Raw genomic sequence first — 13,082 nt, forward strand, 5'->3', positions numbered from 1 at the left:
TTTGTGTAGAAATAGCCATGAATAATAAGATGGTTGTGGGAGATAGAAAGAAGAATCAAGATCTGTTATTGTGATGGTTTTCAACTGTGCCAGTCTAAATGACTCCACTGTTAAATTACCTTGAATCATATTGCCCTTAATGATGAAATGATAATAATAGCAAATATTTATGGAGTGCTTACTACATGTCACGCAGAGCCATAAAAATAAAGCATTAGAGAACAGTGGGTTAATCTAATATTATAAAACCAAAATGCTCTAGAACATCCTGTATTTGAAGTTCACTGTGCAACAATATATGGATACAAAATACCCTCCCACACACTGGTAAACATGACTCCTAACCCTGTTGCTTGGGTTCTCTCCCTTCCAAGTCCAATTCCTGACATGTATTATGAATACCCTCCCCCTCACCTGGGTTTCAGATTATTAACCCAAGCTACCTCCTTAGGTTTGTACTGATTTATTTCTTAAGTATCTTTCCCTTCCTGAAGGATCATTAGGGAAGAATCTAATGCATTGATAAGCAGGCAGAGCCCACAGGCTTCATGCAGCCTGCCTGATTTTGTGACACTCTCCATAATCAAACTTCAGGAATGGGAGGTGAAAGTGTTTGTACTGATGAATGATATTCCCATCCATATTTACAGACTTATAAAACCCTCCCCACATTTCTCTCACCTCTAGGTCTCTACACATCTTCTTCCTTCTTTCTGAAACCCATAGCCTCTTTCTGCCTAGCAAATTCTAAATCATCTGTCTGGTCTCAGCTTTCACATCTCTCTAAATCCAAGATTCCAACTAGCTGCTCCTGTTGGGTAGAATTTATCATAAATGTTTGTCATGCCCAGTAGACTATAAGCTTCAAAACGATAAGGAGTATGTCTTCTATTTTGGGGGGGATGGGGACAGTTCACATCAAATGCAGGCAAAATAAGTATCTATGGTGCATATATAGATATAGTCGTATGTGTTTTTTAAATAAACATATTATCTATCAGACAATGTCCGAGGAGGTATGTCTTCAACACTGCTTAATGGAAAGCTATAAAGTGCCCAGTTCTCAGACATCAATCACAGATTCTTCTGCTTTGTTATAAAAGCAACAGCTACACAACCATGTGAATATAAACAAACTCATCCCCTACCCCAATCCCAAAATAACAAATTAACACATCAGGATTCCTAGCCATTGAATATAACTTTAGTAAGTAACTTATTAAAGAGATTGGTAAAACGACAATAAATTACTTAATTTGAGAATTTATCTGAATATATGACTAGATCAATTATGTTTCTTTTTTCTTCTTTTTCCTCCTCCTCCTCCTTCTCCTCCTCCTTCTCTTTCCTTTTTTTTTTTTTTTTTTTTTCTTTTTTCCTTTTTGGTACCAGGGAATGAACCCAGTAGTGCTTAGTAGTGCTTAACCACTGAGCTACATTCACAGCCCTTTTTATCTTGAGACAGGGTCTCACTAAGTTGCTTAGGGCCTCTCTAAGTCAGAGGTTGGCTTAGAATTGGGATCCTCCTGCCTCAGCCTTTGGAGCCTCTGTGATTACAGGCATGTGCCACCACGCCCAAGCTTTTTTCGTGCTTCTCAACTGCTCAAAACTTTCAATAGCTCCCTAATGTTTGTAGGGGGAAAAATAGCCTCGTGTCTGAGATGGACATTCAAGGCAATCCTTAATATTTTTATCTTCCTACCTTCCCACCTCATCACACATTCTATGTTCTAAGCAAATTCAATTTGTTATTTCCTATATAAACTCAATATGTGCAATGTTTTGGATCATAATTACCATAACTAACTCCCAGAGACTCTTTTTCATGGGATCTGGGCATGGTGGTGCACACCTGTAGCCCCAGGTTCTTGGGAGGATGAGGTGAAAAGTTGACTTGAACCTGAGCCCTTGACTCAAAAAATAGTCTCTATTATGCACCAGACCCTCTTTTAAGGGTTTTACATTATTAACTTGTTTACAACACAATTAGGCAGCATTACTGTTACCAGGTTTTAGTGGTGAGGAACCTGTGGCACTTTGCCTATGATCAAACATTTGGTAGGTAGCAAAGCCCAGATGTGGTCCCAGGCAGGCCCAGCTGCAGAGCCAGGTTCTGAATCATTATGCTCCTTGCTTTTCCATTTTCCTCCTTTGTCCTGTTCCCAACTCAGTTTTTCTAAATCCCATATCCATCCTTCCAGCCTCAACTCTAGTGGAAATTTCTCAATTAAAACTTTTTTGATCCTTCACTCTCCCTGCCTCACCTGGAATCCCCTTGCATCTTACCAATATGTTGCTTCTAGCAGTGACTTTATCTTGTCTGTAGTTTTATGTATCTGCCTTTGCCTTATCTGAGCTCCTGAGAGTTGGAAACTTACTTTATTATAGCTTTAACCCTAATATGCATAATCGGTAGTTTTGCTCACAGCAGGTATTTAATAAACTATTTTTAAATTGGAGGAACAGAGGAAAAAGGCAACAATGAAAAAATGTGATAAATGGATTATCTTCTGATATTTTATTATATTTTTCTCTTTTTAAATAGCATGCTCAAAGTCAATTGTGATTTGAATCTGAAATGTTCTCCCCAAAGCACATATTAAAAAGATTTAGTCCCCAGCTGGTGGTGTAATTAGAAGTTGCTGGAAATTTTAAAAGGTGGACCTAGTTAAAGGGAGTGAGATGGAGGGGGAAGGCAGGGGTGGGGAGGCCCAGACAGAGAGGAGTGGGTGGGCAGAGGCCGTGGAGGACAAAGAAAACCCTTCAGGGACACACCACCAGTGACTTATTTCCATTATAGAGCAGACATGTAAATTTTAGAGTAATACAAAAACTTTGGACTTCTCTAAAATCAAACACTACGCTATAAGGAGAAAAGGGGAATATAGAGAAATCCCATAAGAGGCATTTAAGATTTATTTAGTCTCATAACACAAAACCCTCAAGAAATATTTGTACTATTCCCTTGTAAGGAAAAGACTAAAAACCTAGGCAGTTTCCTTTAAAATTTTTTCATATAATGAGAGGAGGGAGAATTATAGTCAAGTGGATGAGAGCTGATTTCTGGGCAGTAATGTCCAGTAAAACTTTACAGTCATGGAAGATTGTGGATCGTGTTCGCTGTGCAGTCTGATATGGTACCCCCTACTGTAAGACCCCCAAAAAGGAGACCCTAACTCTGTCCCACGGATCGATGGCAACCCCAATCAACCGCAGGAGGCGTCACTTGATGCAAACCGCAAGAGGCTTTTATTCCAGCCCGCTGGGACCCAACTCGTGACTCACGCAGGAGTCAAGGAGTCGAGTCCCGAGCAGAAAATCTTACACGTTTATAAAGGCAGAAACCACACATCGGGAGGGGTCGCACACAGGAGGGAAAAGGGGAACAAAGCCGCCGGGAAATTCCAAAGGGGGTCTGGGTTTGCCGATAACATACAACATGTTTCACAATGTTTTACAACAGGGCGTAGTTTCTGGTCAACAGTTTCTGGTAATCTTATATCCTATATATCTTAACTGTCTGAGCACTATCTTGCTCAATTTACTGTTTTACTCTCTGTTTGGGGCTGTTTCCTGGAACAGCTTTAAGGGCTTTGTTCCCATCACTGGGAGGGAGACCTTAGGGAGTTGAGATAAAACAGACAGCTTAAAAAAATGTCCATTCTTTCACTACCACATATGGTTTTGGAGCACTTAAAATGCAGCTAGTGTGATCAGGACTGAAATTTACATTTTAGTTCATTTACATTTAAATATCCACAAGTTTCTACTAGTGGCTACTGTATTGAATAGTACAACTCTAGAGTCCTATTAATTTGTATTTAAGTCCCATCTGTGCCTTTTACAACCTACGTGGTCTGAGGTAAGACTACACACATTTCCATATTTCAGTGTCCTAATGAATGAAATGCAAACATATTACTGTTATTAAACACTCACTTTTTGGAGAGCATTGAAGATTAGATGAGGTGATGTTTATAAGTGCTAACCAGAGTGCCTGGCACAAATAACATGCTCAATAATGTCAACAAATTATTACTGAGCATTAAGACAGATGATAATCACATGAGTTACAAGTTTTTATTAACAGAAATAAAAGAAAAATAGTTATTTTGGTAATGGAAGAAATTTTCTCCATCCCATCATCAGATTTCATTTTCTTCATATCACTACCACTCTCTCTCTCTCTCTCTCTCTCTCTCTCTCTATATATATATATATATATATTTTTTTTTTTTTTTTTTTTTTTTTTTTTTTTGCTTCTTTACACTGTTGTGTTTGGTTTGTTTGGTTTGCTTTGCTTTGCTTTGCTTTGGTTTGCGGGGGACGGGAAGGGTCGTGGTTTTTTTTTTTTTTTGCGGTATAGAGATTGAACTCAGGGGTGCCTTACCACTAAACTACATCCCTAGTCCTTATCATTTTATTTTGAGACAAGGACTTGCTAAGTTGCTTATCACAATTTAGTCCATCAAACTTGTGATCCTCCTGCCTCAGCCTCCAAAGTGACTGAGAATACAGACATGCAATGCAGCACCACACCCAGCTCAATTACATTGTTTTTACCTTTTATCCTCTCCTGTTTTTGTTTTTGTTTTTGGTTTTTGGTTTTGGGTTTTGTTTTGTTTTGATGGTACCAGGGATTGAACTCTGGAGCGCTTAACCACTGAGTCACATCCCCAGTCTGTTTTTTTTGTTTGTTTGTTTGTATATTATTTAGAAACAAGTCCTCGCTGAGTTATGTAGGGCCTGGTTAAATTGCGGAGGCTGACTTTGAACTCGTGATCCTCCTTCCTCAGTGAAATTACTGCTTACAGAAAAGAGAACAGAAACATCTTCCCCACAATGGATAGTTCATAGTGAGGGATTAATGATGGATAAATATATGGTGACTTTATGTATTATGGCTCAATTAAACTGAAAACAAATGCTACTTTTTCTCAAGATTTGGAACTTCGACTCTCTGTATTCTTTCATTATATAATTACTCAAGAATTACTGAGTGATTTAAATTACTATATATGAAATATACCAATAAAAATGGCATCTGTCAAAATTAATTGCCTTTTATTTTCTCCCAACCTGTTTGTAAAGAATAAAATCGAATTATGAAAATGTTTTCCAGAAAATAAAGCTCAATTAACATAAATGAAATGAAGATAACTACACTTTTATTCAATGATGTGCTCCAAATGCATTTTGCATGCTTTAGTACTCAGCAAAAGTAACACATAATAAAGTATTTTAAAACATTTAAATTGTCTCTAATTTGAAGAAGCACCATAGTCAGAATATATTAAGTTAATAAAGCTAAGATTTACATAATTTGGTGGCATTGCCACCAAAGTATACTTAAGATAAACTGAACTAGATGGTAATTTACTGAGAAGAAAACTCTACAAATTGCCAGTGTAGTGTTTGAACAGTGTTTGACATCTGTAATACTCAGAAATACAGTCAGGATTTCTAGTCTCAAAAGATCTGTAATTAAATGCATCAAGTCAAGATGGGAATAGAAGTTAGGAAATGTATTCTGCTTCAGACAGGAAAACTGTTTGGTTTTTGTTGGTTGGTTGGTTGGCTGGTTGGTTTGCTTTGTTACTCTTTAAATCACTGGGTACAACCATCAGACCTCCAGACGGAGGAGTGAATAGGTTTTCATCAAATGTTTAAATCCAACATAATAATCATTGTAAGACCTAACACATTATTCTTACTGTCTGTTCAACACTATTCTAAGACTTCATATAAATCAACCAATCCATCTGTTGTCTTGCCAGTAATTCAAAGCCTACATTTTCAAACTAAACTCATTGATTTCCCTTGTTTAAAGAAAAACTTTAGACAATAACTTTAATGGAGATGAACAAAGGATTTATGAATAGGGCAGTACTCAGAACTAGAAGAGGTCCAGAGAAATCTACCCAGTAATATTAATGGTGAGATTTTTCTAAGCTAAACATGGAAGCAAAGAGGAGCAATCACACGATTGATTACAGGTAGGCATTTGCCTCTTTTGGGCATGGTGTCATTGAATGGTTGCCCATGACTGGCTTAATTTCAGTTGTTTATAATAGATTAAACTCGGGTTATTTGTTACAAAAATATGTACTTCTTGTTAGACTTTTTTTTTTTTGTTTGTGTACTAAGGCTGCAGTTTGTTATGTAGAAATTCAAAATACCAAGATGGCCTCAGTTAATATTCTCCTGCTTATTCTGCACTCACAAACTTATAAATCATTTGAGCTATTATAACTATGTGTTTCTTAAAATGTACTCTCTCAGCCCAGCACAGGGGTGCTCACCTGAAATTCCAGCAACTCTGCAGGCTGAGACAGGAGGGTCACAAGTTTAAGGGTAACCTAGGCAATTTAACAAGACTTCATCTCAAAATTAAAAATTAAAAGGTCTGGGGATGTAGCTCTGTGGTAAAGCACCCCTCAATTCAATCCCCAGTATCACAAAAATAAATGAATAGATAAATAGATAAAATGTATTTCCTTTAAGAAAACCTGAAAAATAAATATGTATACACAACAGATTATTTTGATACGGAATATGTTAAAAATTCACGCAGGAAGTATGAAACAACAAATTCCATCATTATGTACAACTATACTGCACCAATAAAAAATGTGGATAAATGCATGCAAGGTACATGACAAAACTAAATGCAACCTTTCTTTTTGTTCATCGTCTGTTTAGAGTATCTTCAGGTTTTCTGAGAATTCAGAGTTCTATTCCCATGCTCCAGCTCCTGACTCACCACTACTTATTTTCAAGCCACATCTGGTATTAAAGACATCAGAAAGACACCCATGACAGCAGAAGCAGCAATTCATTAAATTGTAATTTCCCTAACCAAGTAAAACGTGAAATCCCTGAACAAACTATGTGCTGACTTGATCAGAGGTGCAAAGGAAAAGAATCTGAAAGTGAAAGCATTCATTTGTATCCTTACCAAGACTTTGAGAATCACTAAAAAAAATCACAAAAAAAATTTGCTACAAAAGAAATGAAAAGACTTATGAAGATGGATGCTAGTGATCTTTTCATAACGTTATGGATAAATTTACCACTGAACTGTATGCTTAAAATGGCTGTGATGCAGATCCAAGATGGCGGATAGAGGGAGGCTGCGTTCCTTGTGGCTCCATAGCTCTGGTTTCAAGCAGAGGATATCTGTTTCTTGGTGAGGCAGTTTTTGCTGCTTATTGATACCCTGCTGTTTACCCCATTTGTCTGCTGTGATCACCTGCAGTCTGCCAGCATATCCACGCGTTTTTTAAGTGCAGACTGTCAGGCACCTATCATCCGCCATTTGCCTGCCTCTCGCCTGTCCATTGCCTGCCTTACACCTATCCATCACCCAACGCACGAGGTTCACCTCCCAATCGTCCGACAACAGTCAGCAAACTGATCGCCAACCGCCAGTGGAGCACCAGCTGCCTACTGTTGCCTGGAAGTTCACTGTTACAGTACCTGCAGGTTTGATTACACATGGCTGCCACCATTTTGAGACAACAGCCAGGCCCCTTAGGCCCCCTGGCCGGACTGACTGACTCCATCTCCAGGATCCCTCAGCCCGACTGATCACTCCCTGCCTCTGGGGCCCTCACATCAACTGACTGCTCCCTGATGCCAGGACACCCAGTCCAACTGACTCCATCCTATCACCGGGACCCCAGACTGACTGATTGCACCTGGCCTCCAGGATCCCACAACTACACCAAACACACCCGAACTCCAGGACCCCTGCTGGACCAACAGCACCCCACCTCCAGGACCTCCAGCTGACCACGTCCACACACTGAGCTGCAGCTCCCCATTTGCCAACACATTTGGAAGCCAGAGCGGCCATCTTGGATAATCCTGGAAGCCACAGCTCTGATCTTTAGGTGGGGAAAATCCCATCCTGAGACGCCTGCTGGAGACTTGAAGCTCATTGTCAGGTACCTCTCAGGCATCAGGCTACTGAACACTGGGAGGTTTAAATACTATATGACTGTTATACTATAGATTTTCTTTTTTCTCCTTATTGAAAAAATTTAAGTCTTTATTTCTTTACTTTTCTTGCTCTCTTTTCCTTTTGTTTACCTGTTCACTCAGAGTCTTTTTCTCTCTTTTTTGCATGCTAACATCCAATTTCTTTTGATTACACTCTCACCCTTTTTATTATCTTCTGTATAATCTTTTCTTATCCCATTAACAGCCACATTCTACATCCCTCTGCATCCTCTTTGTCCTCCATTAGAAACTGCTGACCTTATTGCAAATCTGTTTGTTTTACTGAAGATAATATTTCAACTCATTTTGTTTATTATGACAATTTTGTTATTGTCCTCATAGGGGCTATTTGGTCTAGGATTGCATAGTGTCTGAATTGGGCACTCCTAATATTGATCTCCCTTTAAAGAAAAGGTTTTGGAAACCTATAGGGCCACTATAAGCCTATAGGGGGAAAACTGCAATACCCCAGGATCTGCACTGCTAGAGGGGAAGATACATGAACAACATGAAAAAACAAGGGAAGAAAATGATCCAAACAAATCTAGATTCTATAGTAATAGAATCCAATGACAGTATGTTAGAAGAAATGTCAGAAAAGGACTTCAGATTACACATGATTAAGATGATTCCCGAAGTAAAGGATGAGATAAGAGAGCAAATGCAGGCAATGAATAATAATACCAATAAGCTGAAAGAGCAACTGCAGGAAGCAAAAGATCATTTCAACAAAGAGATAGAGATTCTCAAAAAAAAAAAAAACAAACAAACAAACAGAAATCCTTGAAATGAAGGAAACAATAAACCAAATAAAAAACTCAATGGAAAGCATCACCAAAAGACTAGACCACTTGGAAGACAGAACTTCAGACAATGAAGACAAAATTTTTAATCTTGAAAATAAAGCTGCCCAAACAGAGAAGATGGTAAGAAATCATGAACAGAATCTCCAAGAACTATGGGACATCATGAAAAGACCAAATTTAAGAATTACTGGGATTGAGGAAGGCACAGAGATACAAACCAAAGGAATGAACAACCTATTCAATGAAATAATATCAGAAAATTTCCCAAACCTGAAGAATGAAATGGAAAGTCAAATACAAGAGGTTTACAGAACACCAAATGCATAGAATCACAACAGATCCTCACCAAGGCACATTATAATGAAAATGCCAAACATTCAAAATAAAGATAGGATTTTGAAGTCCACAAGAGAAAAGCATCAGATTACATATGGGGGAGACCAATATGGATAGCAGCCGACTTCTCAACCCAGACTCTAAAAGGTAGAAGGGACTGGAGCAACATATTACAAGCTCTGAAAGAACATGGTTGCCAACCAAGAATCCTATACCCAGCAAAACTAACCTTCACATTTGAAGATGAAATAAAATCCTTCCATGATAAACAAAAGTTAAAAGAATTTATAAATAGAAAGCCTGTGCTACAGAATGTTCTCAACAAAATATTCCATGAGGAGGAAATGAAAAACAACAATGTAGGTCAGCAAAGGAACTACCTTAGAGAAAAAACCACTCAAAGGAGAAACCAAGCCAACTTAAAAACCAAAAATAAGCCAAATGACTGGGAATACAACATATCTCAATAAAAACCCTGAACGTTAATGGCCTAAACTCATCAATCAAAAGACATAGACTGGTAGAATGGATTAAAAAGAAAGACCCAACAATATGCTGCTTGCAAGAGACTCATCTCATAGAAAAAGACATCCACAGACTAAAGGTGAAATGATGGGGAAAAACCTACCACGCACATGGACTCAGTAAAAAAGCGGAGGTTTCCATCCTTATATTAGATAAAGTGGACTTCAAGCCAAAGTTAGTCAGAAGGGATAAAGAAGGACATTTCATACTGCTTAAGGGAACCATAAATCAGGAAGACATAACAATCGTAAATATCTATGCCCCAAACAACGGTGCATCCATGTACATCAAACAAATCCTTCTCAATTACAGGAATCAAATAGACCACAACACAATAATTCTGGGTGACTTTAATCACCACTGTCACCACTAGATAGATCTTCCAAACAAAAACCAACCAAAGAAACCATAGAACTCACTAACACAATCAATAACCTAGTCTTAATAGACATATATAAAATATTCCATCCATCAAAGAGCGGATTCACTTTCTTCTCAGCAGCACATGGAACCTTCTTGAAAATAGACCATATGTTATGCCACAAAGCAGCCCTTAGGAAATGCAAAAAAATTGAGATACTGCCTTGTGTTCTATCAAATCATAATGGAATGAGAGTAAAAAATCAGTGACAAAATAAAAAAGGGAAATTACTCCAAAACTTGGAGACTAAATAATATGCTATTGAATGAAACATGGATAACAGAAAACATCAGAGAGGAGATTTAAAAATTCTTAAAGATCAATGAAAATGATGATACAACATATCAAAATCTCTGGGACACTATGAAAGCGGTACTAAGAGGAAAATTCATTGCATGGAGTGCATTCCAGAGAAGAATAAAAAGTCAACAACTGAATGACCTAACATTACATCTCAAAGCCCTAGAAAAAAGAAGAACAGAATAACAGCAAAAGTAGTAGAAGACAGGAAATAATTAAAATCAGAGCTGAAATCAATGAAATTGAAACAAAAGAAACAATTCAAAAAATTGACAAAACAAAAAGTTGGTTCTTTAAAAAAGCAAACAAAATAGACAAACCCTTAGCCACACTAACAAAGAGGAGAGAGAAAACTCAAATTACTAAAATTTGTGATGAAAAAGGAAATATCATGACAGACACCACTGAGATACAGAACATAACGAGAAGCTACTTTGAAAATCTGTATTCCAACAAAATAAAAACTACCAAAGACATTGACAAATTTCTAGAGACATATGCTCCTCCCAAACTGAACCAGGAGGACATACACAATTTAAATAGAACATTATCAAGCAATGAAATAGAAGAAGCCATTAAAAATCTACCATCCAAGAAAAGCCCAGGACCAGATGGATTCTCAGCCGAGTTCTACAAGACCTTTGAAGAAGAACTCATTCCAATACTTCTCAAAGTATTCCAGGAAATAGAAAAGGAGGGTACCCTACCGAACTCATTCTATGAAGCTAATATCACCCTCATACCCAAACCAGGCAAAGACACATCAAGGAAAGAAAATTTTAGACCAATATCCTTGATGAATATAGATGCAAAGATCCTTAACAAAATATTGGCAAACTGTATCCAAAAACATATTAAGAAAATTGTGCACCACGATCAAATGGGGTTCATCCCCAGAATGCAAGGATGGTTTAACATCCGTAAATCAATAAATGAAATCCATCATGTCAATGGACTTAAGGATAAAAATCATATGGTTATTTCAATTGACGCAGAAAAAGCGTTCGACAAAATACAACATCCCTTCATGCTCAAAACACTAGAAAAAATAGGGATAGTAGGAACATACCTGAACATTGTAAAGGCTATTTATGCTAAGCCCATGGCCAACATCATTCTTAATGGAGAAAAACTGAAACCATTCCCTTTAAAAACGGGAACAAGACAGGGATGTCCTCTTTCACCACTTCTATTCAACATTGTCCTCGAAACTCTAGCCAGAGCAATTAGGCAGACTAAAGAAATTAAAAGGATACGAATAGGAAAAGAGGAACTTAACCTGTCACTATTTGCTGATGACATGATTCTATATTTAGAAGATCCAAAAACCTCCTCCAGAAAACTTCTAGACCTCATCAATGAATTCAAAAAAATAGCAGGCTATAAAATCAACACACATAAATCTAAAGCATTTTTATACGCAAGTGACGAAACATCTGAAAGGGAAATGAGGGAAACAACTCCATTTGCAATAACCTCAAAAAATAAAAATAAAATACTTGGGAATCAATCTAACCAAAGAGGTAAAAGATCTCTACAATGAAAACTTCAAAACATTGAAGAAAGAAATTAAGGAAGACCTTAGAAGATGGAAAGTTCTCCCATGTTCTTGGATAGGCAGAATTAATATTGTCAAAATGGCCATACTACCAAAAGTGCTATACAGATTCAATGCAATTCCAACTAAAATCCCAATGACATACCTTACAGAAATAGAGCAAGCAATCATGAAATTCATTTGGAAAAATAAGAAACACAGAATAGCTAAAGCAATCCTTAGCAGGAAGAATGAAACAGGGGATATCGCAATACCAGAACCTCAAATATTCTACAAAGCAATAGTAATAAAAATGGCATGGTACTGGCACCAAATAGACAGGTAGATCAATGGTACAGAATAGAGGACATGGACACAAACCCAAATAAATACAAATCTCTTATACTAGACAAAGGTGCCAAAAATATGCAATGGAGAAAAGGTAGCTTCTTCAACAAATGGTGCTTGGAAAACTGGAAATCCATATGCAACAGAATGAAACTAAACCCCTATCTCTCACCCTGCACAAAAATCAACTCAAAATGGATCAAGGACCTTGAAATCAGACCAGAGACCCTGCATCTTATAAAAGAAAAAGTAGGTCCAAATCTTCAACATGTCGGCTTAGGATCAGACTTCCTTAACAGGACTCCCATAACACAAGAAATAAAAGCAAGAATCAATAACTGGGATAGAATCAAACTAAAAAGCTTTCGCTCAGCAAAGGAAACTATTGGTAATGTGAAGAGAGAGGCTACAGAGTGGGAGAATATCTTTGCCACTCATACTTCAGATAGAGCACTAATTTCCAGAATATATAAAGAACTCAAAAAACTCTACACCAAGAATACAAATAACCCAATCAACAAATGGGCTAAGGATATGAACAGTAGCTTCACAGAAGAAGATCTACAAGCAATCAACAAACATATGAAAAAATGTTCACCATCTTTAGTAATAAGACAAATGCAAATCAAAACTACACTAAGATTCCATCTCACCCCAATTAGAATGGCGATTATCAAGAATACAAGCAACAATAGGTGTTGGATAGGATGTGGGGAAAAAGGTACTCATACATTGCTGGTGGGACTGCAATTTAGTGCAGCCACTCTGGAAAGCAGTGTGGAGATTCCTTAGAAAACTTGGAATG

The 13,082-nt window shown here is 37.5% G+C and overlaps 1 protein-coding gene and 1 long non-coding RNA gene across 3 annotated transcripts in view; one reads left to right on the forward strand and one right to left on the reverse strand.

The window, feature by feature from the left end:
- The window catches only part of LOC306669721, a 91,378-nt gene that overhangs the window by 74,510 nt on the left and 3,786 nt on the right, over positions 1-13,082 (forward strand). Inside the window, exon 3 of one of the 2 annotated variants that reach the window (XR_013766213.1) lies at positions 6,703-6,862. This is a non-coding gene — a long non-coding RNA (uncharacterized lncRNA). Of the gene's footprint in view, positions 1-6,702; positions 7,531-13,082 lie in introns of those variants that run through there. The other variant, XR_013766214.1, reaches the window with a different exon arrangement.
- The window catches only part of LOC306669710 (uncharacterized protein), a 130,774-nt gene that overhangs the window by 5,395 nt on the left and 112,297 nt on the right, over positions 1-13,082 (reverse strand). The window lies entirely within an intron of this gene.

The sequence above is a fragment of the Sciurus vulgaris genome, assembly GCF_902686455.1.
Source record: "Sciurus vulgaris genome assembly, chromosome: 9".
In the NCBI taxonomy this organism is placed as follows: domain Eukaryota; kingdom Metazoa; phylum Chordata; class Mammalia; order Rodentia; family Sciuridae; genus Sciurus; species Sciurus vulgaris.